This window comes from Pan troglodytes, chromosome 4 (genome assembly GCF_028858775.2).
Source record: "Pan troglodytes isolate AG18354 chromosome 4, NHGRI_mPanTro3-v2.0_pri, whole genome shotgun sequence".
NCBI classification, from domain to species: domain Eukaryota; kingdom Metazoa; phylum Chordata; class Mammalia; order Primates; family Hominidae; genus Pan; species Pan troglodytes.
In genome coordinates, this window is record NC_072402.2 from 83,433,743 (window position 1) to 83,460,595 (window position 26,853).

Genomic DNA, 26,853 nt, shown 5'->3' on the forward strand with positions numbered 1-26,853 from the left:
GTTTCTCTTCAGTAAATACCTAGAAACAAAATGGCTTAAAATATTCAAGGAATTAAAACACAATATTGAGAATTTCGAGAAATAATTAGAAAATATAAAATGAAAAATGTACACAACCAAAAATAACAAAACTGCAGAAAATCAAAAACAGAAACCATCTTAAATGCACCTATAAGAAAGTAAGAATGTATCACCTTCACCGGAGCAAAATAATTACTTTTACTCTCAAAACAATTATTGTGACTTTTATTCCTGTGTATTTATTATAATAAATGAATTCAAACTACAACATTAAAATCTGTTAATTACACTTAAACAATGATTCTTAGCTGGGTTTGTGGCTTCATAATAGTTTTATAAGAGAGCTCAGTAGAGCATGACACACAGCTTGATTGTGGAGAGACTACAAAAGGTAAATTTTGAGAAATTATGAATTTAGCATAAAATTACATGTATATTCAGATCATTTTTTCACCTATCAGAATGCTAATGATTTAATTATCAATCATTGTAAAAACACATAGCACATTGTGTTAGCAAGAGTGTGGGGAATGACGGATATTTATATATTGCTAAAAATACAATTGTCCCAAATTCTGGAAATGACAATTGGACAAATATTTTCAAAATCTAAAGTTACACATGTCCTTTATTATAGCAATACAATTCCTAAAAATTATCCTAAAATATACTATTTATCATATGATTCATTCATTTCATTACGTTTTGGTCAAAAAAGAAAAATCAAACTAAATATAAGTTTAGGTAAATGGCTGCAGATAGTACAGAAAAAATAACACTGGAAACAAAAATATAATAAGAAAACTATTACATATATTTGAGAGACACTGTCTCTCTCTGCTGCCTAGGCTGGAGTGAAGTTGCATGATCATAGCTTACTATAGCCTTTAATTCCTGGGCTCAAGTAATCCTACCACCTCAGCCTCCCCAGTAGCTGGAACTACAGGCACATGCCACCATACCTAGCTATTTTTTTTTTCTTTTAACATTCAGGGGTCTTGCTATATTTCCCAGGCTGGTCCCAAACTCCTGGCCTCAAACAATCCTCCTGTCTCAGCCTTTTGAGTTACAGGAATTACAGGTGTAAGCCACCAGTCCTGGCCCAGGAAACTATTTATATTGACATGGAATTAATTACAAAATATAGTTATGATTTAGTTATGATTGATAATTAACTGCCAGCTTTGATTTTATATATACTGTAAGCCATAATGCAGTATAAATAATATGTAATACATCGAAAAGTATTTAAGGCCAATTATATATTTATACAGCCAATTATAGTTTAGAGCTACTAAACATCTGTTTTATCTTCATTTTAATTATTTCTAGAAATCATCATCTACTTAGGAAGATCCAAAGATATGTCTATGCTCACATGCAGTGTCTCTGAACATCTTTTAATATTTGCTTTAATATAGTTACCCTCTAACGAATTCTTCATTTTTTGTTTACTTAAGTTTTTTTCCTGTTAATTTTATGAGATATTTTCATTACGTATAAAATTCTAAGTAGAGCTTTTGTTTTTATTCTGATTTGCATAGTTTCTGGTGACAGTTGTCTATAATAATTCTGAAGTTTTTTTCCTCCTTTTGTATGGAATGTGTCATATTCTCTGGTTGCCTTTGGGATTTTATCTTTATCTTTGCTCTTTAGCAGTTTAAATATGTTGTGTCTAGGTGTATGTCCACAGGATAGATTCATAATAGTCCTTGGAAATATTTATGATATTCTGAATATCATAAATATTTATAATATTTCTAAAATTATATTTATAACATTTCTATATTTATAATATTTATAATATTCCTTGGAAGTCTTTATAGTGTTTATAAAGATTATCATTTATACTATATACAAAAATATTTCCTTGGAAATATGTATAATATTTATAGTATTCTCAGCATTATTTCTTCATTTTTTTGTTTCTAAATTCTCATTCTGAGATTTTAATTACATGTATCTTAGCCATTTAATGCTGCTCCACAATTCCCCCCTCCTTCCTTTATTATTCTATCATCAAGTTCACTGTATCTGTCATTGGCTCTGATGGGTCTACTTTCCACTAAAGGCATTTGTCATCTCTGTTTACCTTTATGATATTTCTCATAGTTTTTTTCTAAGCTCCCTGCAATATTGTGCCAACATGTGGTCTTTGGCTGAGTCTCATCTGTTGATTACTTTTTCTCAATAATGGCTTATATTTCCTTGTTGTGTGTGTGTGTCTCAAAAATCTTGGTTAAAGGCTGCACATGGTGTGGAGAGTAGAAATTGTAGATAAATGTAATTATGCCTGGAAATGGGCCTGCCTCTTCCTAACCTAGGTCTCCACTATGGGCAGTTGAATCAATCTAATCACCTCTTGAGCTGATTTCATTTTATCCCTTTTGTTATTGTTTTACATTGTTCTGACTACCCTCGGTCCTCCATTTGTTTCTAATTCTTATCCATTGCCTTCTGCTTATGATGGTAAGCCTGATCTAACCTCAACTTTAGAATTTTCCCCTGCCCTTTCACAACACGAAATGTCTCTACACTCTTTTTTAATCTCCTGTTTGTAGAATGCTGTTATAATATTTAATGCTAGCTGCTGTCTGGTCTTGTAGTAATGGCAGGGATATTTTTATTTTCGTATTTCCATCTTTGTTTTAGGCAGGACTTGTGTCCTTGAATCTCAGGGTTCAGGCATTATTAGTGATCTTGTTCTACTCCCAATAGTAGAAGACCTCTGATAGTAGAGCCCGAGATGGTATTCTACTCATATTCCAGTTTTGGAGGTATTTTTGTTTCGTTTTATTTGCTTCTTTCAGCCTTACCATTGTTGCCCTGAAACCAATATTTTTGCTGACCATTCTCTTACAGCTTAAGACTTTTGCTCTACCTGAAAAAAAAAAACAAGCCAAGAAGAGCTCTGCTTTTCGCCAGTGGCAACCATTCTTATCTCCTAGTCCTTCACCACAAGGAATGCTTTCTCTGTCTCTTCATCTGCCCCTAAACTTTCTTATGATTCCCTGGTGGAAATCAGAAGAGAAAACCTGCATGTGGCTGCAAACTTCTCTGATGTCTGTTGTCCCCTGCAGTCTATATTCTCAAGATAGCTCCCACTCAAAATTTACAACTTATTGAAAGTCAGTCATTCTTATCCACAGGGAGAGAGGTCCTACCTTCCTTGCATGCTCTGCCAGAGATGAGTCAGTGTCGTGTCTCATCTCTCCCTAGAGAAAACCATCTATACTTCCTCAAATTTCAGTCAAGTTGGAGAACCTGTAGTCAGCTCCAATATGGTCATAAAGAAAGTTTTGATTTTATTGAATACCCAGATTTTTCTTGCTGTGAGGCTGGCAAGAGGCTGTGTGTTCTTTTCAGATTTCTACATCTTAAACAGAAAACAGAAGATCTAGTTTTCTTATGTGATTTGTAAAATTATAATACAAACTTACGAGTAAAGTATGCACAGAGAGAACCATGGCAAATATACGGGTCTTTCTTATCCAACAATGCATAGTGTTTTTATTTAAGAAAAAAATTATGAACATTTGGGGGATTGAATATAGACCTTTTTAAAAGACCAATAAAGTAAGAACATTTACACATATGGTTGTGCTCCAAAGTTTCGTCACAGTGATACTTTGAATTTGGGTGATATGATTTGGCTGTGTCTCCATGGAAATCTCATCTTGAATTGTAGCTCCCATAATCTCCACGTGTCATGGAGGGGACCCAGTGGCAGGTAATGGAATCATGGGGAGCAGGTTTTTCCCATGCTGTTCTTGAGATAGTGCATAAGTCTCACAATATCTGATGGTTTTAAAATAGGCAGTTCCCCTGCACACACCGTCTTGCCTGCCACTATGTAAGACATGCCTTTGCTCCTCCTTGCCTTCTGCCATGATTGTGAGGCCTCCCCAGGCATGTTAACTGTGAGTCCATTAAACCTCTTTTTCTTTATAAATTACCCAGTCTCAGGTATTTCTTCATAGCAGTATAAAAACAGACTAATAAAATGGACAAAATATTAACAATAGCAAAACTTGTTTTTGTAAGTTTATCTCACTTTACTTTTAAATTATATGAACTGAGATAATAATATTATGGATAGAATATTCCAAGTGAATATTCACCTAGAGCATATTTCACTGAAACGTGGAAGTATATGTAACCACTTCCATGTTTACCTACATATAATTTTTCCTTGTTTAATCAATACATTAGTCAATATTGATATAGTTTAGATATTTGCACCTATGCTATTCTCATGAAGAAATTTAATCCCCATTGTTGAAGGTGGGTCCTGGTGGGAGATGTTTGGATCGTGGAGGCAGATCCTTCATGAATGTATTTTGTCATCCCCTTGGTGATAATTGACCACTTTCTCTAAGTTCACAGGAGACCTAGTGGTCTAAAAGTGTGTGGCACATCCTCTCCCTCTTTCTCTTTCTCTCTCTGTCTCTTTCTGTCTCTCTCTCTCTTTCTCTTTCTCTCTCTCTCTCTCTCTCTCATGCCTTCTCTTGCTTTCGCCGTGTAACCTGGCCTGCTCTTCTTTCATTTTCTGCCATAATTAAAGCATACTGAGGCCTCCCTAGAAGCCAAGCAGAGGCCATCACCATACTTCTTGTAAAGCCTGCAGAACTGTCAGCAAATTAAACCTCTCTCATTTATAAATTACCCAGTCTCAGGTATTTTTTTATAGCAATGCAAGAAAATACTAATACAAATATTTCCTATGAACTTATTTTCACAAATATGGCATATGTAATGTAGCTTAAGAATATTTTTCACCACTTTAGGAGAGAGAAAATAGGTATTATTGATTTCGTTAAAATGTACAATTATTTGTCACCAAATGTCAGGATTTGTAGCGTAAATAAATACAAAGGAAGCCATATCTTGGCAGGCTGGATATTGGAAATATGTTTCATGGGTAACATCAGGTATGTGTAGATGGGTACATCTCTCTTCATACAGAGAAGGAATTTCAAACAAATGTTAAGAACATGACAAATGTAGGGCAGCCATCGTGAGTTAAGTGATTTATTAAACATGCAGGTATAGATGATGATGTAATTTGGGAGAGATTTGAAGGGTTAACATTACAATTTTGCAAAAAATTATGAAATAAGATTCTGAATGGCTTTATGTAATTTGTAACTATGAATTTAGAATAAAATCACAAAGTAAGACTGACTTACTTTCAACTTATAGGCAAGAGGACTGTACTTCTAAGACAGTCATTATAGAGCAGCTAACTGGTTCATTCTGAGGTTCATTCTATTTTTCATTCTATTTTTAATCTGGATTTTTTACTAAACAACAACTACCAAGAGAGGTTAAATAAATGGTGAGGATGTGCATTGAATGCCCAGATTTTCTTTCCAAACTTAATAATTAGTTATTCTATTCCTCCAGAAGGGAAATTAATAAAGGGAAGAACAAAGGCCCACAGTGTGCTTAGAGAAAATATATTTTATGGAAATTAATATCTTGGGAAAGTGTTTTTTTATTTGTTTGTATTGATGTTCTGGTCTCTTTCATTGTGATGTCTAAGAAATCTGTTACACACTACACAAACCCCTCCACATACTTACTTTTTCAACAAGGGCTCTATTGATTCTTGTCATAACTGTGCTGTGAAAGCTGTCAATACTGACGACAAATGGAGGCAGCCAGTACTGCATGCATTCAAACCTCCAAACAGATTGAACTATTTTAATTTCCTGGAGATATCACCCCTATGTTCCGTATCACACTATTGAGAGTACCTGTTATTGTCATTTATTTTCTTCCTAAGCTTTCAAAATCCTATTGACTGATTCTCCAAGGCTCAACTTTTGAGTTCCTTTTGTAAGAATAGGTCTCTGATGAACCCAGCAGGACATGAGCTTACCTCTTCCTCTTATGGCACATTGTGACTTGTTCCATTGTCTGAAATGTATGGCTTTTTGTAAGACCTTCAATGTGTATGTGCATGTGTGGCAGGGGTGTGTGAGTGAGTGTGTGTATGGGGGCAGTGTTCGGGGTATTTTTTCTTGTTACAATGTATTTCTTAGTTTAATTTTTAGAAACAAAAATACCATTGTGAAATAAATTTAAAAGCTGTCGGCTTAAAAAATATTTTATGTATGTTATCAATAAATATTTAATGGCTAAACTTTAAACAAATATACAAAAATTTTCCAAGTTAATATTGTTGAAGATAATAGAAGTTATGGAAGTCTGCTACACTCTATGCAAAACTCTCTATTTACTTGTTCAAGTGCTCTATTGGTGCTTGTCATAATTGTAATGTTACTCATGTAGTCAATTATGAATACATTTGTTTCCATCTCACTCATTCTCCCTCAAATTTCCTTTATATTGCATTTTGGTTTCCACCTTCTATTTTTAATCTGGATTTTTTTACTAAAGATATAATATTAGTGGAAACTAACTTCAACAGTTATGACACAAATACAAGGTTCCAGAATCAATCAGTATCAATATGGCTAACTAAGTTAAAGTAACTGAGAATAACATTTTATGAGCACGAATGTTGATCAAGCATTCATGCATATGTAATTACACTTCAATATCTGAGTGAACACAAATAAAAGGTATGTGCTTAACTTTGTTACAAGCTGCAAAATATAATTTCCAAAAACACAGGCTACAAAAGCAAAAATAAATAAATGGCACCACCCTAAGATAAAATCTTCACAGTCAAAAAAACAACCAATAAAATGAAAAGGCAGCCTACAGAATGAGAGAAAATATTTACAAACCTTTTATCTGATAAGGGTTAATATTCAAAATACATAAATATTTAACATAAGTCAAATAGGCAAAGAACTTGAGTAAACATTCCTCCAATAAGTTGTAAAAATGGCCAATAGGTATATGAAAACTTTTCAACAGAACTGATCATCAGAGAAATGCAGATCAAAATCTCAATGACATATCACCTCACACTTGTTAGGATGACTGTTATAAAAAAGATGAGAAATAAATGTTTGTGAGGATGTGGAGAAAAGGGGGCTCTTGTGCACTGCTGGTGGGGATGTAGATTGGTATCGCTGCTGTGGAGACAGTATGGAAATTTTGAAAGAAAGGAAAAATATAAGTATTATATGACCAAGTAATCCATTTTTTTGGTCTATACCCTAAGGAAAAGAAATCACTACCACATAAAAATATCTGCACTCTCATGTTCAGTGTATCACCGCAAAACCCAAGAAAAGCTCACGCCTGTAATCCCAGCACTTTGGGAGGCCAAGGCTGGTGGATCACAAGGTCAGGAATTGGAGACCAGCTTGACCAACATGGTGAAACCCTGTCTCTACTAAAAATACGAAAAAAAATTAGCCAGGTGTGATGATGATGTGCACCTGTAATCCCAGCTACTCAGGAGGCTGAGGCAGGAGAATCACTTGAACCCAGGAGGCGGAGGAGGTTGCAGTGAGCAGAGATCGCACCATTGAACTCCAGCCTGGGCGCCAGAGGGAGACTCTGTCTCAAAAAAAAAAAAAAACAAAAAAGGAGATTCCTCCATTTACCACAACACAGATGAACCTGAAGACATTATGATAAGTTAAATAAGGCAGGCACAGGAAAAAAAATACAGCATAATTTCACTTTTATGTGGAATCTAAAGAAAATAAATACGCAAAGTTAGAAAATAAAACAGTAGTGTTACCAGGGGCACCAAGACTGGGTAGGAGAAAATGGGAAGAGGAGATTTAGGTCAATGGAGACGAAGCATATATAGCATGAATAAGTCTAGAGACCTAATGTACAGCATAAGGACTAAAGTTAATAATAATGTACTGAACTCAGGAGTTTTTCTAAGAGTAGATTTTATGCTCTTGCCACACAAAAAATAAAATATTAGTGACCGTGTAGGATAAGATATATGTTAATTTGCTTTACTATAGTAACCATTTAACTATCCATATATATATATATATCACAACATCATGTTTTACACTTTACATATGCATAATTAAGTGTTGAAAATAGAAAAAAGTGTTCGTATCATCTTATATATCCATTACTGGTAGAAGACTGGAAAAGAGTTTCAGCGGTTTCACATCTTCTCTAACACTTGGGAGTGTCAGCCTCCCTCAACTAAAATGTGCATGCAATTATATGAAATGAGTGTACAACATTATTACAGTCATGTGTCATTTAACTGAGAAATGTACTATTAGGCAACTTTGTTTTTTTGTGAACATAACAGAACATACTTACACAAACCTAGAGAGTATAGCCAACTACACACCTGGCCTATATGGTATAGCCTGTTGATCCTTGGCTATAAACTTGTACACTATGTTACTGAATAGGGTAGGCAACTGTAACACACTGGTAAGTATTTGTGTATTCAAACATATCTAAACACATAGAAGGTACCTAGAAGGTACAAGGAAAATATATTATAATCTTATGGAACCATTGTCATATATCTGGTCAGTTGTTGACCAAAACATTTTTGTGTATGCATGCCTGTGTTACAGTACTTGTATTACTGTGATAGAATTATAGATTATTTCCTTGATAATGATAATGCTCTAATGTTATTTCACATGAAAAAATAAATATTATTTTTCAATAAGCAGGTAAATAACTAATTTTTTAATAATTTATCATTGTAACTTTGAATTTTACAATGGTGTTAACAACCCGGAGAAAAAGGAGCATAATTAATATATCCTTAAAGTAGAACAATGCATTTCAAGATGAATACTAAATCTAGAATATTATTAACATCATATGTTCATACATAGACAAGAACTTTTCTTTTTCTTTTCATTTTCTAGCTCTTTTTATCACTCTACTTTGACCCCTCTAGATTGTCAAAACTTTTCTGATATTAAGTAAATTCTTATACTAATGCAGAAAATGGTAAGTTCATATAAAATAGATCTAATATTAAAGCCTTACTAGTATAAGGCATACAAAAGATATTACTTCCAGGTCTATGACTAATTATAACTATTTTATGGTATATTAATTTGATGCTGGCAGTTAAAAGTGATAAATTCATATTTTGGTTCCTATTGTACTTGGAATTAGTGTGACCATATGATTTATTTACTTATTTTTTTTTATTTTTTTTTTTGAGACGGAGTCTCACTCTGTCACCCAGGCTGGAGTGCAGTGGCACGCTCTCGGCTCACTGCAACCTCCGCCTCCCGGGTTCACACCATTCTCCTGCCTCATCCTTCCGAGTAGCTGGGACTACAGGCGCCCGCCACCACGACCGGCTAATTTTTTGTATTTTTAGTAGAAACAGAGTTTCACCGTGTTAGCCAGGATGGTCTCAATCGCCTGACCTCGTGATCCACCCGTCTCGGCCTCCCAAAGTGATGGGATTACAAACGTGAGCCACTGCGCCCGGCCATAGTGTGACCATATGATTTTTTTTTAATAAAATATTTTTCATTCAAAATGATTTTGAATATTTTTTCCAAATGTAATATATTTTGATTATTAATGGTAGTTAATAGTTTCAGTATACTATATTTACCTTTCTTGGAAATTAATCAATACATTCTCTGACAATGACTAAAATTATTCATTTTTCAGTCCATCTATCAATATAATTTAAGAAAGACTGAATTTGGATGGTAGAAACCTATAAGATAAAAATAATTACTTTGTCCTGGTACCATAATTTTTCACACACTTATCTTGTTTGCTCTGCACACATTTATGCAGTTTTACATCAGTAAAATTTATATATACAGTTGTCCCTTGAACCACATGGGCTTAAATGTGTGAGTCCATTGATACACAGATGTTCTTAAAAAATAAAAATTACGTTGAATGTGCCTGCTTCTCCTGCCTCCCCTTTCACCTCCTCCACCTCTTCTTTTTTTGCTGTTTCTGAGATAACAAAACTACTCCCCCTCTTCCTCCTCCTCAGCTTATGCAACATGAAAATGGCAAGGATGAAGACCTTTATGATGATCCATTTCCATTTAATGAATAGTAAGTGTATTTTCTCTTCCTTATGATTTTCTCAGTAACACCTTTTTTTCTCTAGCTTACTTTATTGTAAGAACACAGGGTATAATACATAGGACATACAAAGTATGTATTAATCAATCATTTATGTTATTCCTAAGGCTTCTGGTCAACAGTAGATTATTAGTAGTTAAGTTTTGGGGGAGTCAATAGTATATGCAAATTTTCAACTGTGCAGAGGGTTGGTGCCTCTAAATGCTGCATTTGTTCAAGGATCAACTGTATATATTGGGTTCTGTAAGTTCTTTCGAAAATATCGTCTTCCTCAGAATTTTAATCTGATATGTGATAGTTTCTTTTCATAATGAAAAATATAATTTGTGCACTTCTCTTGGATTCCTTTATTCTGAGAGCTATGAATACTATTGGATGTGTTTATATAAGGAAGCCTCAAAAGTAGGGGATATGCATGTATTTATAATATGTATGTATATACACATCTATGTATGTGTGTATGTATTTTTATGATTGTTCAGTAGGAAAAGTTCAAAGCAACTTTCTCTGTATAGGTGGAAAGGGAAATTCATAATGGCTCAGATACTCCTTTACTTAAGTGAGGGCTAATTGGAAGAACTACTTGGTCATCTATGTATAAGAAGAAACTGGTATCCACTCAACAGGGGATTTTTTTTTTTTTTTTTGTCTTGACGTACTTCTTGAGTATCATTCTTTGTTTCACTTTTTTTTTCTGCAAGACATTCTTTCTGTTTTGGAGAAATGTGTTATTCTTCAAGCACCTTATCCTCTTAGAGCTCAAAGATGGTTGTAAAACGAAAGGGTCATTTTCATAAAGGTCTAGGATCCTCCAGGGAAGAGAATCATCTAATCTAATCATCAGTGGGATTTTAAATTTACTGAATGTTGTCCAACAATTTAAGATGGTCCAGTTGAAACATTTGGCAAGAGTGAAGACCAAGGGTCATCCTCAAGCACACCTCCTAAAATGAACTTCTTTAAAGGAAAAGAGGGTTGTTATCCTGTAACCCAGGCTCAAAGTTACCACCCAGATGCCAGATGAACCAACATGAAGTTTAGGTGCAGTATGATGGTAAGCTGCCCATACTTTCTTATTGGTATGATGGAGAAACTTTCTTAGGTTTTTGTTCTGTATTTTCAAAATAACAAACTGCAACCTAACTCTTCAAGTAGTTTTTAGTACAAGGCCTCCTATCTCTGTACGGCACTGAGGGATTGAGATCAACCTTATTGACTAAACCACAGTGGCTTGTCCTGAGAACTTTTGTGGCTACATTGGTTATAGAGTGAGAATTAAAGCTTATTCTGAAATAGAATAATTGGGAAATTTCTTTCTTCCCTTACATAACCAGACAATCAACTGTGGGAATAGCAAAGCTAATATTAGGTTCTTGGGAGCCATATTTCCAATTTGACACTCTCCTGAAGAAACAGAAATGATGATATTAGAAGTCTGGCTCAGGATTTTTAGGAAGGAAGAAAGACTTACACTTAGGGGCTGGTTTTGGCCAGAGTTTAAAGGCCAGTGGAGAGAAAACATGGCTTTTCACCACGGGCTTGGCAAGTAAACCTTTAAACAAGGCTTTTAAGTATTAATAAATTTGCTACACATTCTGTGCCAAAATTGGATTATAGATATTTTAAGAATATAATTCTTTAAAAGACTCAGGTTATTAAGCAAACATTATTAAGTCAACAAGTTACAATATGTTGAATTAAAAGCTGACATGGTTTAAGAAAATAGAAGGTCTTTTTTAAAATTTTTTTTATTTTCTTTATTTTTTTAGATGGAGCCTAGCTCTGTTGTCCAGGCTGGAGTGCAATGGTGCGATCTCTGCCCACCACAACTCCGCATCCCGGGTTCAAGGAATTCTCTCACTTCAGCCTCCCGTGTAGCTGAGATTATAGGCATGCACAACCACATCTGGCTAATTTTTGTATGTTTTGGTAGAGACAGGATTTCGCCATGTTGGCCAGGCTGGTCTTGAACTCCTGACCTTAAGCTATCCACCCACCTCCGCCTCCCAAAGTGCTGGCATTACAGACGTGAACCACCACACCCGGCCAGAAGGTCCTATTTGGATTAAATGCCGGAAGAAGCGTAAGGAAATTAACATTGACTGTTATATGGTCCGAAGAAATTATACTCAGATCTCACTGTAGGGTGTTTTCTTATTTTTTGTAACCACATCTTCCAGGACTTATAGTGGAAAAAGCAAATGGCTTCACTTGAAGAAATTTAAGCAATGCAATCACATAGATGAATGAAAACCAGCCCCTTCTTCATATATATTATTCAAGCCCCTTTTCATTTTTATTATTCCAGGATCCTCTCTTATTCCATTGTGCCTATTTTACATTAGTATTCTCTGCTGATACCTACTTAGATTGTCTCAATGGAGTTTATATTTATAACATAATTACACAAAAAAGGCTTTGTTTCTTTTCTTCTGCAAGTGATTAGCATTCTAATAAAATATCTTACGTTTCTAATCAAGATTCAGCGTTCAAAACAATAGAATATTTGTGGATTTGTTTTTCTATCATTTAAATTTTATGTTTCCCAATCCCTTTTTCATGGACAGAGACAAATACATATAATCACTGTGTTGCTAGCATCAGGAACCGTAACATTAGAATTAAACAAGTCAATTATTTATATCCTGGAAAATATTAAATTTATAGTGTCTTGCTAATATTTTCTTACATAATAATATGCAAACACATAAAGTGAAGGTTACTTTATAATAATATGCTCTTTTATATTTTAGCAATATTTTATGTGAAAATATTAAAACACATAAAAACTACATAAAATTACCAAAATTCCAGCACTTAAATAATTTGGTGTAATTTTGAATGTCTTTCCAACAGATCCTCTCTTAATACACCCTAATATTCACCTTCATTGTAACTAATGTGTTAATTTTTCTTCTCAATTCTTCTCAACAGTGGACTCATATGTATGTTTTTCTATGAATATTTTTTTCTAAAACTTTGGCACAACTATAATATCTCTAATTACATGAGTTCTTCATCAATCTGTCCACTATTAATTTCTTTCTAATGCATATTTGAAATGCTACATAATTGCATAAATTATGGATTATTTATAATTTATTCAAATATTTTTGGTGGATATTTAGGTGTTTTCCTATTTTCAAGAAGCAACATTGTACATATATATCATTACATAAGTGTCTCTAATCTTGACTGCATATGAATAGCTTACAGTTGTATTTAAACAATCTCCCATGAACATATTTTTCCTAAAATACCAAAAGCAATTTCCAAATACTGTGTAATTTCAGCCATAATTACTTCATAAAGTACTCTTCATCTCTACTTCTTCTCCCAAACGTAAATATATATCACTCTTTATCTTCAGACATTCAAGCAGTTATTAACTGAGATTTGTGTAACTTTCTAAAGACTCTGATAACTTTAATTTTATACCTTTTTTGGACATCCTTGCATTATTTTTTTTTTTACTTTACTTTGTACTACCACAACTAAGATGGTAATTTAACTACATTCTATGAGTTCATTCCAGACAAATTCTAATCCGTGTATGGAAATACTGTCAGAATAAACTCTCTGAAACACAACCTAAGCATGCTACACTTTTGACTGTGTAATGGCTGTCTAGTAATAATAATAATAAAACCTTTATTTTTCTTACCCACATATCTGTATGACACAGTTTTGGCTATTGACCCACCTTCATATTATTTTATCTATAAGCATGATTCACTCCTACTATACAAATACAATAGCATTGTTCTAAACTCCATATTCTACCTAAAGAGAAATGAGGCTTCCACAATTCACTCAAAGTGGTAAAATTATTGATATGAGTAGTCTTTTGTAATTTCATGTATGTATTATAATATAAAAGGCAAACAATATAAAAACCATGTCAGAGTTACAAGTAAAAACACTATTAAAAAAAACAAGAGGAAATCCTCCCAAAATTTCAGTAATCCATAGGATGGCAAATAAAAAAGAAATAGAATAAGAAACAGCAAAAACAAGTAATACAATTGCAGACTTCAGTGCTAACATATTAATAGTTGCTTCAATAAAATTATGTATATAATCAATTAAAAAACAAGACCGATAAAGTGACCTTCTAAAATGGCCTAACCATATCCTATTTATATAAAATTCACCTCAAATTCAAAGACAAAAAAGTTGAAAGTTAAAAGATGAAGAAAGATATATCATGCAAACTTTAAGAAATAAAATGAATTACTACAATAATATCTGATAATGTACATTTTAGACAAAGAAAAATTCTTGAGAAAAAGAAAGACATAACAACGATAAAAATAATAAATCTACCAGATAACAATCTATAAAAAATCTGTAAAACAATATATAAGCAACATTTTTAAAAACCTGTAAAACAATATGTTAAGCACCAAAGTGTCCTCAGAATACATGAAGAAGAATTTATAAATATGAGGTAAAATATTTGTAAGTCCATATATCTCATAAGGGATTTTTTTTCTAGAGTATATAAAGAACTCTTACATCTCAATAGTGAAAAGACAAACCAACTAAAATGGGTAAACCATTTTGATTTTTCCAATGAATATTCACAAATAGGCACAAAAGCACATAAAACGATGCTAAACATAAAATAATTCTCAATATTTAAATCATTATAGTAAAATTACAGTTAAATACCACTTCACACCCATTAAAATGGCAATAATTAAAGAGACAGGCAATATTCAATGTTGGGAAGAATGAAAAACCTTACACTTGCTGATAGAGATGCAAATTTGTCAGGCAAATCTGGAAAACAAGTTGAAAATTGATTAAACACTTAAACAAAATGTATCACATGAATCACCAATTCCACTCCTGAATATCTATTCAATAGAAATTAAAACATACATCACCTAAAATCTTGTGAGTTATTGTTCACAACAACATTATTCAACAGTATTCTTATGAGTTACTGTTTCACGGCAACATTAGTCAAAATAGTTCATCAACTGAGAGTGGATAAACAAAAATGGATGAACCTCAAAACTATTATGCAAATTGAAAGAGGCCAGATGAAAAAGATCACATTGTAAATGATTTGATTATAAGAGATGTTTAATAAGAGAAATACACAGAGACACAAGTAGGTTAGTAGGTGAGACATGGTGTTGGCATGGGAAATTTTTTCAAAGTATTAGAAATGTTCTAAACATCTATTGCAGTGACAAGAGCAAGACACTAAGTTATTAAAATTTTGTATATAAATGTCACATATTCAAATACCATTTTTATGTATACACAATAATGTAAGAATGATACAATATGCTTTGAATTATATATTATTTATATAAGTACTCTACATTATTTCCATAATTCTATTTATTTTAATTATCAATAGTATAATTAGTTTGATAATTTATAATCTTGTTTCACTGTGCCTCAAATAAGTGGTGTCTTATGATCAACCAGATCATTGATTCTTATATATACTCTATGTATATGTGTATATATGTATATTTGCAGTTTACAGTTTGCTCAATGCTTGCCTCAAATATCATCAAAGAAAAAGTGTATTTTTATAATAAACTTGATGTGTTAAATCAATTTTAATGCTGAGAGGACACATTTTTGGGTAGTCTGATGGAGTTTTTAACAGAGGGTCTTATTTTGTGGTAAAATAATGTGCAACCGTTTAATATAAAACTGCTGAATTTTTATATATACCGGAAATAAGTTAATGTATGCAGTCTTTAAAACTTTTTATATTCTCCTGGCTCTAAAGGAAAGCAAGGTAACTAGCACTCAAAAATACTATTTTTCCTGAGGATAAAAATGTATTTTGTAAAGGAGAATTTTATTTTAGCTTCAAATTATTAATATTTCAAATCAGAAAACCTAAGAATGTGTGCAGGTACGATGTGTGTTCATTCTGCCCTGGAAGAGGAGGCTTAGGCAGTAAAATCCAGTCTTCTAAACTAATCATTGGCTTTGATCAGGGGCTAGAGGTTTCTGCCAGGGCTACTAATGGGAGAAAAAGAATAAGCTAGGAAATTGCAGCATCATTTTGCTATTTTGCTTTGGGGGCCAGCTGAAATTTCCCCAAAGTTTCCAAAATATCCTAAGGATAAATATTTGCATTTTTATGTAATTGAAATAGTTGCAAAAGGACTCAGGATTTGTACCAAAACACAAACATTTAACAAATAACTGTACAGATACCTACACCATAATAATGGTGATAACTATCATGAAACAAACTCTGGAGTCATGAGTGTATACAATTCAAGTCCTGAAACAGTATGATTCAAAACTCAAGATACAAGGTTATAAAAGTGATTTTATGCAAGGAAATTATCAGGCGGATTATCTTGAGAAAAGAAGGACCTGGCCATTTTGATAAAAAAAATTGTAGTGCCTTTTGGCAGGTGCATATTAAGAAATGTGTGTAGGCCAGTGAAAACTCTCTTGAGGGTGGGAGAGCTTCGGTCCTTTGTAGATAATATTGAGGATTTTGAAATATGTTCAGGTAAAAAAAAGTAGAGAAGAAAAAAGTGAATAAAACCTTGAGCATCTTTCCTACAGACATATTAAGGATAATTTGCCTTTATACTTTAGCATACTACATGGAAAATGATAATACAAATGTAGTGTTTTTTAAAAATCATTTTTATAACAATTTGTTATGGGGTAATGATGAATACTTATTTTTTACATCAAATTCAGGTGAGTCGCAAAAGGAAAATCCGAAATAATTCTCACTGCAGAAAAATATTGGCATCTTTAATAAAAGACAGTTTTTTTTTGTTTACTTGCTTTGTTTTTTCCTTGTTTAATATTTCTGATGTATTTAAGTGGGTTGTTTACCTGCGTCCCTGCAAATTTTGTGTTCTTCTAATTAAAAAATTACTGTCTTTATATTGATTTTTAGGATTAAAAAACACTATATATTAAGGCTTTGCTGGTTATACATGTTGCAAATGCCTTCTCCCATACTGACCTTACAAATTAACTCTCATAATGCTGTATTTTATTGAGCAAAACTAACTTTATTATAACAAGATGAAATACTCTTTTTTTTACTATCCGTTCTGTTTTCAAAATATTCACTATGCACAAGATAGCAAAATACTCTTCTATATTATAATCTAGAATATTTTTCCTCTTTCTTTGCCTGGGACAATTTGAGTAGAATTGATCTATATACATGAATGTGAGATATAAAATATATTTTATTTTTTCTAAGTAGACAGCCAGTTTACCTAGCAGCATTTACTAAAAAGACAATTTTATTATTTTTCTAGGAAAAAATGTTATCAATTCTGTTGATGGACCCCTTAATCTCTTCTACTGATTATCTTCTACTTGAACCAGTACCAAATTAATGTTGCAAGCTTTGTCTTGAAATATGTAAGACTTAGAACTTTGTTCTTATTCCACCCGATTGTGATGAATATGGGTATTCTGGGTTTCCATTTAAACTTTATATACAGTTTTTAAATTTCTCCAAAAAACCTGATAGAATTTTGACTGAAATTGATTTCAATCTATAGATCAATTTGGACAATTAATACATGTAAATGTGATAGCTATTTATAATTATTTTCTGATATTTATACATTTCATTAATTTTAATTGTGTGATTGGATTCACATCAATCTCTTTAGTACAATGTTGAATACAGGTGAGATTAAATTATATCCCTAAATTGTTCTCCACATTTGAAAAATAGTTTTTAATATTTCACCATTAAGTATTATATTGGCTGTATAATATTTGCAATAGTATTTTGAAAAAGTAATATGTTCAAATATAATTTTTTATCCTAAATTTAGTACGAATTATCATAAATTGAGTTTTTAAGTGCATGCAAGTTTATTAGAAAATAAAGGAATAAAGAATGGCTACTCCACAGGCAGAGCACCTTCAAGGGCTGCTGGTTGCCCATTTTTATGGCTATTTCTTGATTATATGCTAAGCAATGGGTAGATTATTCGTGAGTTTTCTGGAAAAGGGGTGGGCAATTCCTGGAACTGAGGGTTACTCCCATTTTTAGAATATAGAGAAACTTCCTGATGTTGCCGTGGCATTTGTAAACTCTCATGCTGCTGGTGGGAATATGGCAGTGAGGATGACTAACGGTCACTCTCGTCGCCATCTTGATTTTTGTAGGTTTTAGCCAGCTTCTTTACTACAAACTGTTTTACCAGCAGGGTATTTATGACCTGTATCTTTTGATGACCTCCTACCTCATCCTGTGACTTAGAATGCCTAACCCTCTGAGAATGAAGCCCATTACGTTTCAGCCTTATTTTACTTAGTCCCTTTTCAAGATGGAGTTGCTCTGGTTCAAAAGTCTCTGAAATTTCCCCTATTTTCTTTGTAAGATAACCCTTCATTCTAAGGATTGTAGAGGGACAAAAATCCATCTTCTGTGACTTCTTTAGGCTGAATAGGGGTGATGATATTTCTGCCTAACTATGAAGGTCCCTTGTGTTCAGGATAGAGGGGAGCTAAGTCAGAAAGCATCAATATGCTGAGGGCCATTTATAACTCCAAGATCTGACAAAACTGGAAGATTAATAAGTGCACAATGTAAGAAAACATTCTGACAAAACTGGATATCGGAAGATTAATAAGTGTACAATTTAAGGAAACATTCAGTAAGCTTATCCTGCATTCTGATGCAGAGTACAACAGCAATATATTCCACAACACTGAAGCAAAATAAGTAAAATTATCCCAAGTAAAATAAATAAGAAGGCTTTCTATGAACTAGGCAAATATTGCAACCAAGCTGATAGGGGATTGCTAGCTGATTCCAGTATGTGTCCAGAATTAGAATACTGATACAGATTTTTTACATTACTTTCCCTCTAGTTTCTTCTGAGCAGCGGCCAGAGATCACTGATTGGTTCACAGGAATAAGCAGGGTTACTCTAAACTGCTTGAAAAGGAAACCTCAAAAACAACTGATGAGACTAGAATTTAATAACAAGTGTACCATAATTCTTGAAACATAATTTTTCTCTCTCCAGTCTTTCATTTTTACCAAAGACAAATCATGGTAAGTTCAACTTGCTTTATTATACTTGGCCTGATTATTTGTATAATATGCAGCAAGAATAATTATTTTTCACATAGACTTTTTAAGTTGACTTTGATGGAAATTTGTTGCATAGAAAGATTCTCAGATAAGACTTTTTTAAAGATGATCCCAGCCATGGCTTTGTACCCTCAAATACCTATGAGTTAGGTAAATTCCTCTCCTCTTGAGGTCCCATGACAACTTGGAGCTCCTGAGCCTTTCAGAAAGTGACATTCTTTACTTACCGAGGTCAAGAACCCTGCACAAGGCCTCTGTAGACAAGTATGAGGCCAGTTTTCTTAAGGGAATTTTATTGGCTCTGTCAAATTTAATTCCTTTAAAAAAAGCACATCATTTCAGTAAAGCCTTGATAAAAATAACAAGTTTCTCCAGTTGTGTCATGTTCCAAAAAAAAAAAAAATTCTTATTGCACTTATGCAAATAACAATATGGCCATAAGTTAAGAATACTCATAAAGAGTTTCCAAATTCTGGATAAATCAGGAAGAGAGAAACAAATATGTTCCAACTTTTGTTCACAGGAGGATACTTAATTGTTAAAAGTTGTCAATAGCTCAAAAGAATAAGTTTTCTTGACTCTGAAAATCAAAACAAAGGATCAGCAATGTTTTAAGCAAAATGTCAAAAAAAATTACTTCAGTCTTTTATTAGTTCAGTCCATGCAGTTAACTCCTGTTCTGCTTGATATTCATGAACTTTTCAGCTCTCCATGAGAGTCCTGAAGGATTTTCCTCTATTCTAATGTCACAATATCCAAAGTTATCAGAAGCTTGCATTCAAGAACACCTGTTAGAGTCCTATGGCTGATTATAAACCACCTTTTAAAGTGGATCAAAACAAGACAACAATTGTTGGTGGATGACAAAATGCCTTAGAGCAGTCACTGTTAAAGCCACAATTGACTAGGAAATTTTGGTTACTTTTGTGGCACACAAAAATTTTACATAACAGTCATAATTATTAATAACATACAGTAAGTCATATTAGAAGTATAGGTGTTTCCCATAATTTTGGAACACATACCAATAACATATTTATGCAAATACAACTCAAAGAAAGCCAAACACCATTTCATATCTGACAATGCTTCCCGTGTGATTTTTATACCAAATAAACCAAATGTCATTTTTACATTAGTGTACTATTAATGTTAAACCCTGTGTTTATTAAAACCTTATAGGCAAATATATCCAATTTTTATGTCTGATCATAAGGTAAGATTTTTATTAACCATTTATAATCCTTTAAATTTTTGTTTAAGAGCAGATTAGTGTTCTAAGAAAAACTTGTATTTTTTATTGCAGTGATCAATTTATGGAAAAATTGAATAAAACTCCTTTAACTGTATGTTCACACATAGAATTTATCTTACAAAATCTGACATAAAATCCTTTAACCCTCTAAACTTAGGCAAGAAATCCACATTACCATGCTTCTTACAATCTTTTACCAAAAGTATATTCTACTTTTCTTGCATGCCTTGAATGTAGAGCTGTTTCTTTAGTAGTCTCAAATACATGTTACACTGTTAACTCTTGATTTTGAATTATATGCACTGTCTTTTTCTGCATATACTGAAATGATCAAACTATTTTCTACATTTTTCTCTTAATGTGGTAGAATGTAATGAATTTCAAAGTTAAATAAAATTTTTAATTTCTGCACTTAAACTCATCTTACATTGAAATATATATCTTCCTTATATTGCAAAATTCATTTGACTAATGCATTGTTGAATACTTGGCATTTATGTTTTAGACATAAAGTCTAGCTTTAAAAATGATTATTATAATACTTAAAGTATAATAATAATAAAAGAAAAAAGAAAAGAAGAAAAGGAAAACATGGATAAGCAGATATAAAAATATTTTTTCCAAAAATGGAGATTATATTACAGATTATTGCATGCCAAACTCTTTGTAAACATAGAAAATGATACAGAATTACTGTCAAAAACAATTTAGACTTGTCGGCTTTGTTGGCATTTTGAATGTGAATACTCTAAGATGTGAATCTGACTGAATAAGTGATATTTATTTCAAAAAACTGTAGTATATCAATTCCTAGAACCTTATATGAATGAATACTTTATGAAATGAATTTTATGACTGGCTTGAATAAAATTGTAAATTATTGCCTGATAAAGCAGAATGGTATCTAACTTTAGTTACCTTTAGCTTCTAATTTAGTGAAAATAAAAGACTTCTTGAAATGTCAAAAAAAAAATGATGTGGGAATTACGCCATTTTTAGTCTATACCCTGGAAAAGATTTTTGGAAAGAATATTCTCTTCTTCTTAATTATTTGGTAGAATTTGATAAGACGAAGAGATTTTTCAAGTTTTTCGTTTAAATGTTTGCATCCTTCATAACATTGATTTCAGAACTTGATGAGGTTATGAAAAGAGAAGAAAATTGCAGACTGATCATTCTTTTTTTTTTTTTTTTTTCTTGAGAAGTAGTGTCACTCTGTCACCCAGGCTGGAGTGCAATGGCATGATCTCTTCTCATTGCAACCTCTGCCACCTGGGCTCAATCGATTCTCCTGCATCAGCTTCCCAAGCAGCTGTGATTACAGGCTCCCACCACCATGCCCAGCTAATTTTTGTATTTGTAGTAGAGACGGGATTTTGCCATGTTGGCCAGGCTGGTCATGAACTCCTCACCTCAGGTGATCTGCCTGCCTTGGCCTCCCAAAGTGCTGAGATGACAGGTGTCAGCCACCACACCTGGCCTGGATCATTCTTATGTAGACAAATGCATATATATTGCATCATCATAAGCTTAATCCACAAAAAACACATCAAGGCAGAGCATAGTTTATTTCAGAAATGAAAGATTGGTTTTGCAGCCATAAATTGCTCTAATTCAGCATATGAACCAAATTAAATAAAATATATACACACATATACATACATATCACTCCAGATGAATGTTTAAATCACTGATTTTTCTAACTTTTCATTATTTCATATAAAGTCCTTGAACAGTTTTCCTTAAAAGTACAGCTATAGCTATATTCTTTCTATTTTCTAGTGTCATATTTCCATGTTGTTTCTTAAATTCATATACTAATTACATGCTATGTTACATCATCTCACACACGTGTTTAGAAATGTACAGTATAATTTGGAAATATTCCGAAATTTTTAAAACTTTTTGTTAATTATTTCTAGATAATTCTAAAGTAGTCAGTCTACATACACTATACATTTAGTCCTTTGACATTTGATGATACATACCATGTATCTCTTTTATTTACACCTATATATGCATCTCTCTATAGTTTTACTATCTTTTCATCATTTGTATAATTATTTTATAATTTATTAATCATTTTTAAATCTTTTGAATAGTTACCATTTTAAACCGTTTTATCAGTTATGAGAGAGGCATTGTAAAATATTCAACTATAATTGTAAATGTGTTTACATATCTTTTGGCTTCTGTCATCTTTTAAATTTGAATATGCAAAATTTTATGTGCACAAAACATTAGAGTTGCTATATCTTAAGATTTTGTCATTGTATTAAATGCTTTTCTTCTCTCTAGAAATACTTCTTGACTAATGTGGTTGATTATTGTATACGTACACAAGTTTCTCATTTTTAGTATTTGAATGATATATATGTATAGGTGATAAATATGTTATATACTGTCTTATTTTGGGCATATTTTTATGATATTTGTAAGGTATGTCTCTTTTAAGCCACATATTAGTTATTTTTTTACTTGACATCAGTCTTTAACTAGAATATCTATTTAGATTTTATGTAACTCATTGTCTAATCTGTATTCAATTCTTTAAGCATATTTGTTTTCTATTTGTCCTGTGTCTTTTACATTTTCTTTTTTTTATTTTGTAGTAATTAACAAAGTTTATTATTCTTTTTTAACCACATTAACTTAGCAGCTATATGGTCTTTGTGTAGTGTTTTAGCAGCTACCATAGATATTAAAACCTGAATCCCTGGTTTATATTTAAGTTAGTCATTTGTTTCCTAGACAATGCAAGGGTCCTAGGCCATTTAAAGTTTATTTATACTCCTGCCATTGTATAGAGCCAATTATTATTTGTATTTATATTCATTTGTATTTGCCTTTTCCAATCCTCTCTGTTTCTTTTTGCAAGCCTATTGTTTGCTCTGTGTTTATGTTCATCTGCTGAACACTCTTTAGGAATTCCTCAATGCAGGTCAGCTTAGTATTGATTGTCTTTTATTCTGATCAGCATATCTTTTCTCTTAGTAAATATAATTTTTTTTATATTCTCACTTCTGTTACTATTCTTGTGATTCCTACTCTTAGCCTTTCTACTACATAAAGCAGTAAACTTTACCTATTTTTGTAGTTTTTAAAAGATATTCTCTGTAAGTTTGTCTTTTCTATTTTAAAGTGATGGACCTGAGTATAATTTTCTTTCTATTTAACTTGAATACGTGACTTGTAGTCTTTCATCAATTTTGGACATTTTTGTCATTATTTCTTCAAAATTTTCTTTTTTTCCTGTTTTCTTTCTTTCTAGTTAAACTTCAGTTATACATCAATTACACGTTTTGCTCCCACTGCATCTCTGTTTGTTAAAATATTTATATTTTATTGTTTTATCTCTCCTTACTTCAGTGTCTTTTTTCTGGTTCATTAATTTTCTTTTATCTCTGTCTAGTCTTCTAGTACACGCACAATTGAGTTGTGCTAATGAATTAAATCCTTCATACAATCAAGTGAAAAAATTTAACTGGGCAATTTGTCTTTCTTGACTCAAATGTCTTTCTCGACTCAACCCTCATTCAGTAATACATCCAAATTTTCAAAAAATCCCAATATTTTAACCTCAATAATGATAGACTGTTTTTCATGTGATTGATTTATATGTAAATGTGAACATATTGTAGATACTCATTATTCTGATTTACTCAATGTTTGTGAGATTCAACCAAAGATATGATGACTATTAAATGTCCTTTTCATTGTTGTGCATTGTGCATTGACCTTATATGCATAACCCCAAATTAAGTTATCTATTTTCTTGATGTAAATTTCAGTTAACTTTAGTTTCTTATTCTAAAGATAATTACAGATGTGCATCCTTACATCTTTCTTGTGGAATTAAGGAACTCATTTGGTTCCATATACTAAGGACTTACATTGCTACATTAACGCTATAGAATATCTCATCTCTCTTTCCCCCCATCTCTTTCTCTCTTTATACTTAAATTTATCTATGAAAAAAATTATTTAGAATAAGCAAATTTTGAATTCCAACAACTATCCTTTTAAAAAAATTCTTTACTGGAATTTTGCTTCAGATTTATTGTTAATAGGTGGTCCTGCTTACAATTTTATTAAATATCAACATCTTGGTCACTTAGATTATAGGCTACAGCAATATTTAAAAAATCATTTTACATGAAGTACAAATGAAAATTTTTATCTATCTGTGGTAGTCTGCCTGTGACAAATATGTAGATACATTGGTTTTAAAATTAAACAGATGATGAAGCAGCTTACCGAGGTGAAATTCTTGCCCAAGCTAATGTAGTAGACGAGGCAGAGGGAGCTGGGATTAGAACTCAAGAAAATTTTACTCCAGATTCCATGCGTTGAAAGTTAGGTTCTATAGAACCTTAATTAGATTATTTTCTGTTTTACAAAGAAGAATTTTTAACAACACATTTGTCGCTATCTTTTATATTAGAGTAAAAATTTATAGTGACTACATACAGATTAATTCATACTCTCTACGCATGACTTTGACAGAGCAGGTAATTTTTGTTCCAGCATGCGAACATGTCATTGAGTTTTGTGGTTTGTTTGGGCGATTTCTACCCTTTAAAAGTGGTCCTTTCTGGCCGGGCGCGGTGGCTCACGCCTGTAATCCCAGCACTTTGGGAGGCCAAGGCGGGCGGATCATGAGGTCAGGAGATCAAGAGCATCCTGGCTAACAAGGAGAAACCCCGTCTCTACTAAAAATACAAACATGAGCCCGGCGTGGTGGCGGGTGGCTGTAGTCCCAGCTACTCGGGAGGCTGAGGCAGGAGAATGGTGTGACCAGGAGGCGGAGCTTGCGGTGAGCAGAGACCGCGCCACTGCACTCCAGCCTGAGCGACAGAGTGAGACTCCATCTCAACAACAACAACAAAAAAAGAAGTGTTCCTTTCTAGTCATCCTACACCTTGTCTTTATCATATCTGCTAAATGAGCTCATGGAAACTCGGGTATGGTGGCCTCATGGTTGCTCACCTATGAGAGTTAATTGACAGATTATAAGAATCTACTTTGTCTAAGATGTCCCCAACATCAGCATATTAGCATTTAATATTCTATTAAATGTTTATGTGCATGGCTCATTTTATTACAAATATTGTAATTCCAGATAACTTGTAATTCTTACATAATTGCTATACAATTGCTTAGAAAACTCTGTCATATCAGACAGATGCATGCCTCTGAACTTTTAGAAATGACAGTAGTAATAATAGATGATGGTAATGATGGTTATGATAATAGCCATGATTAGAGTTTCTCATATAAACTAGGCATGTTTGATGTAATCAAGCTGGCAAATCCAGGAAAAGTTTTAGTGCTCTTGAATGTCATATTAATAAGGGGTTCTTTCAACAAATACATTCAATGTAAATCTACACTTGCTTTTTAAGATACCATATGTGAAATACTCAAAAGTTATTCAAAAAAGCAGATAGAAAATTAAGGTAAAATATTCCCAATTCATCATATTATATTCAGTGCTGTATGCATTTAAATTTTAATATTGTGATTTATCTAGGTGTGCTATGTATATTTAGTAATGCAAAAGAATGACAATTTTCTTTTTGTGATTTTTCAAGCAACTAAGAAAGGTGGATAATTAAAATGAGTACTCAGAGGCCTTCTAAGTTTTCACTTACTAGCTATGGACCAAAACGTTAGGTATTAGAGGAGCTGTCAGTGACTGAACTTGTATAGAATATCATGCCTCTCCTTTACCAATGACTTCGCATCTTTTTTGTTAATACTTCAAAATCTAACTCATGTTCATGTACAGTGCTAGAAGTAGATCACCTGGCATCACCATGGATGGGTGGTAAAAGAGGTAAAGAACAAACCATGTAGGTTCTAAGGCTTTTAAATTAAAACAATGTTTTCTCTCTAATTTAGCTCCAAAAATTTCAAAAATAATGTCAACTTATGCAACAAGTGAAAAGTATAGTATAAAGGAAAATAAATTGAAAATTAAATTAATAATTTAATTTCCTTTAATAATTGTCAAAATAATAATTTATTTAAAAATTCTCCAATTTTGGATGTTCTCTTTATAACCATTTTATTTAGGGATGTACAAAGGTATTTGTACTAGAAAAGTATTAATTATAAAATATTTTCATCCAAAATTATGTATAATTAACATTCATATATAATTTTTAAAAAGGTAACATTTTAATTGACAATTCAATTTTATATTCTACTTGTTATAAGTAAATTTTATATATGTATCTCTAATTTACAAGTTTCATGAGAAGCTAAAGTGCTTTTGTCTCAGTAGGCATTAGATACATGACATAAATCGTAACATTAAGATTAGTCTCAAGGAAGCTTTTGGAAAATTGATCTCCATGAATTATATTTGTGCCACTATAATCTCATGTGAAGATCTAGAAAAGGAATTAAGAATGAAAAGTCAAATTGAAACATTTAAAAATACACATTTTGTTTCCCATATCCCAGTATCATATGAGATAGGTTAATATTCTTT

The 26,853-nt window shown here is 32.4% G+C and overlaps 1 pseudogene; it reads left to right on the forward strand.

The window, feature by feature from the left end:
• Positions 1–12,496, forward strand: part of LOC112209226 (beta-glucuronidase-like) — a 97,049-nt pseudogene extending 84,553 nt beyond the window's left edge.
• Positions 12,497–26,853: the final 14,357 nt, after the last annotated feature.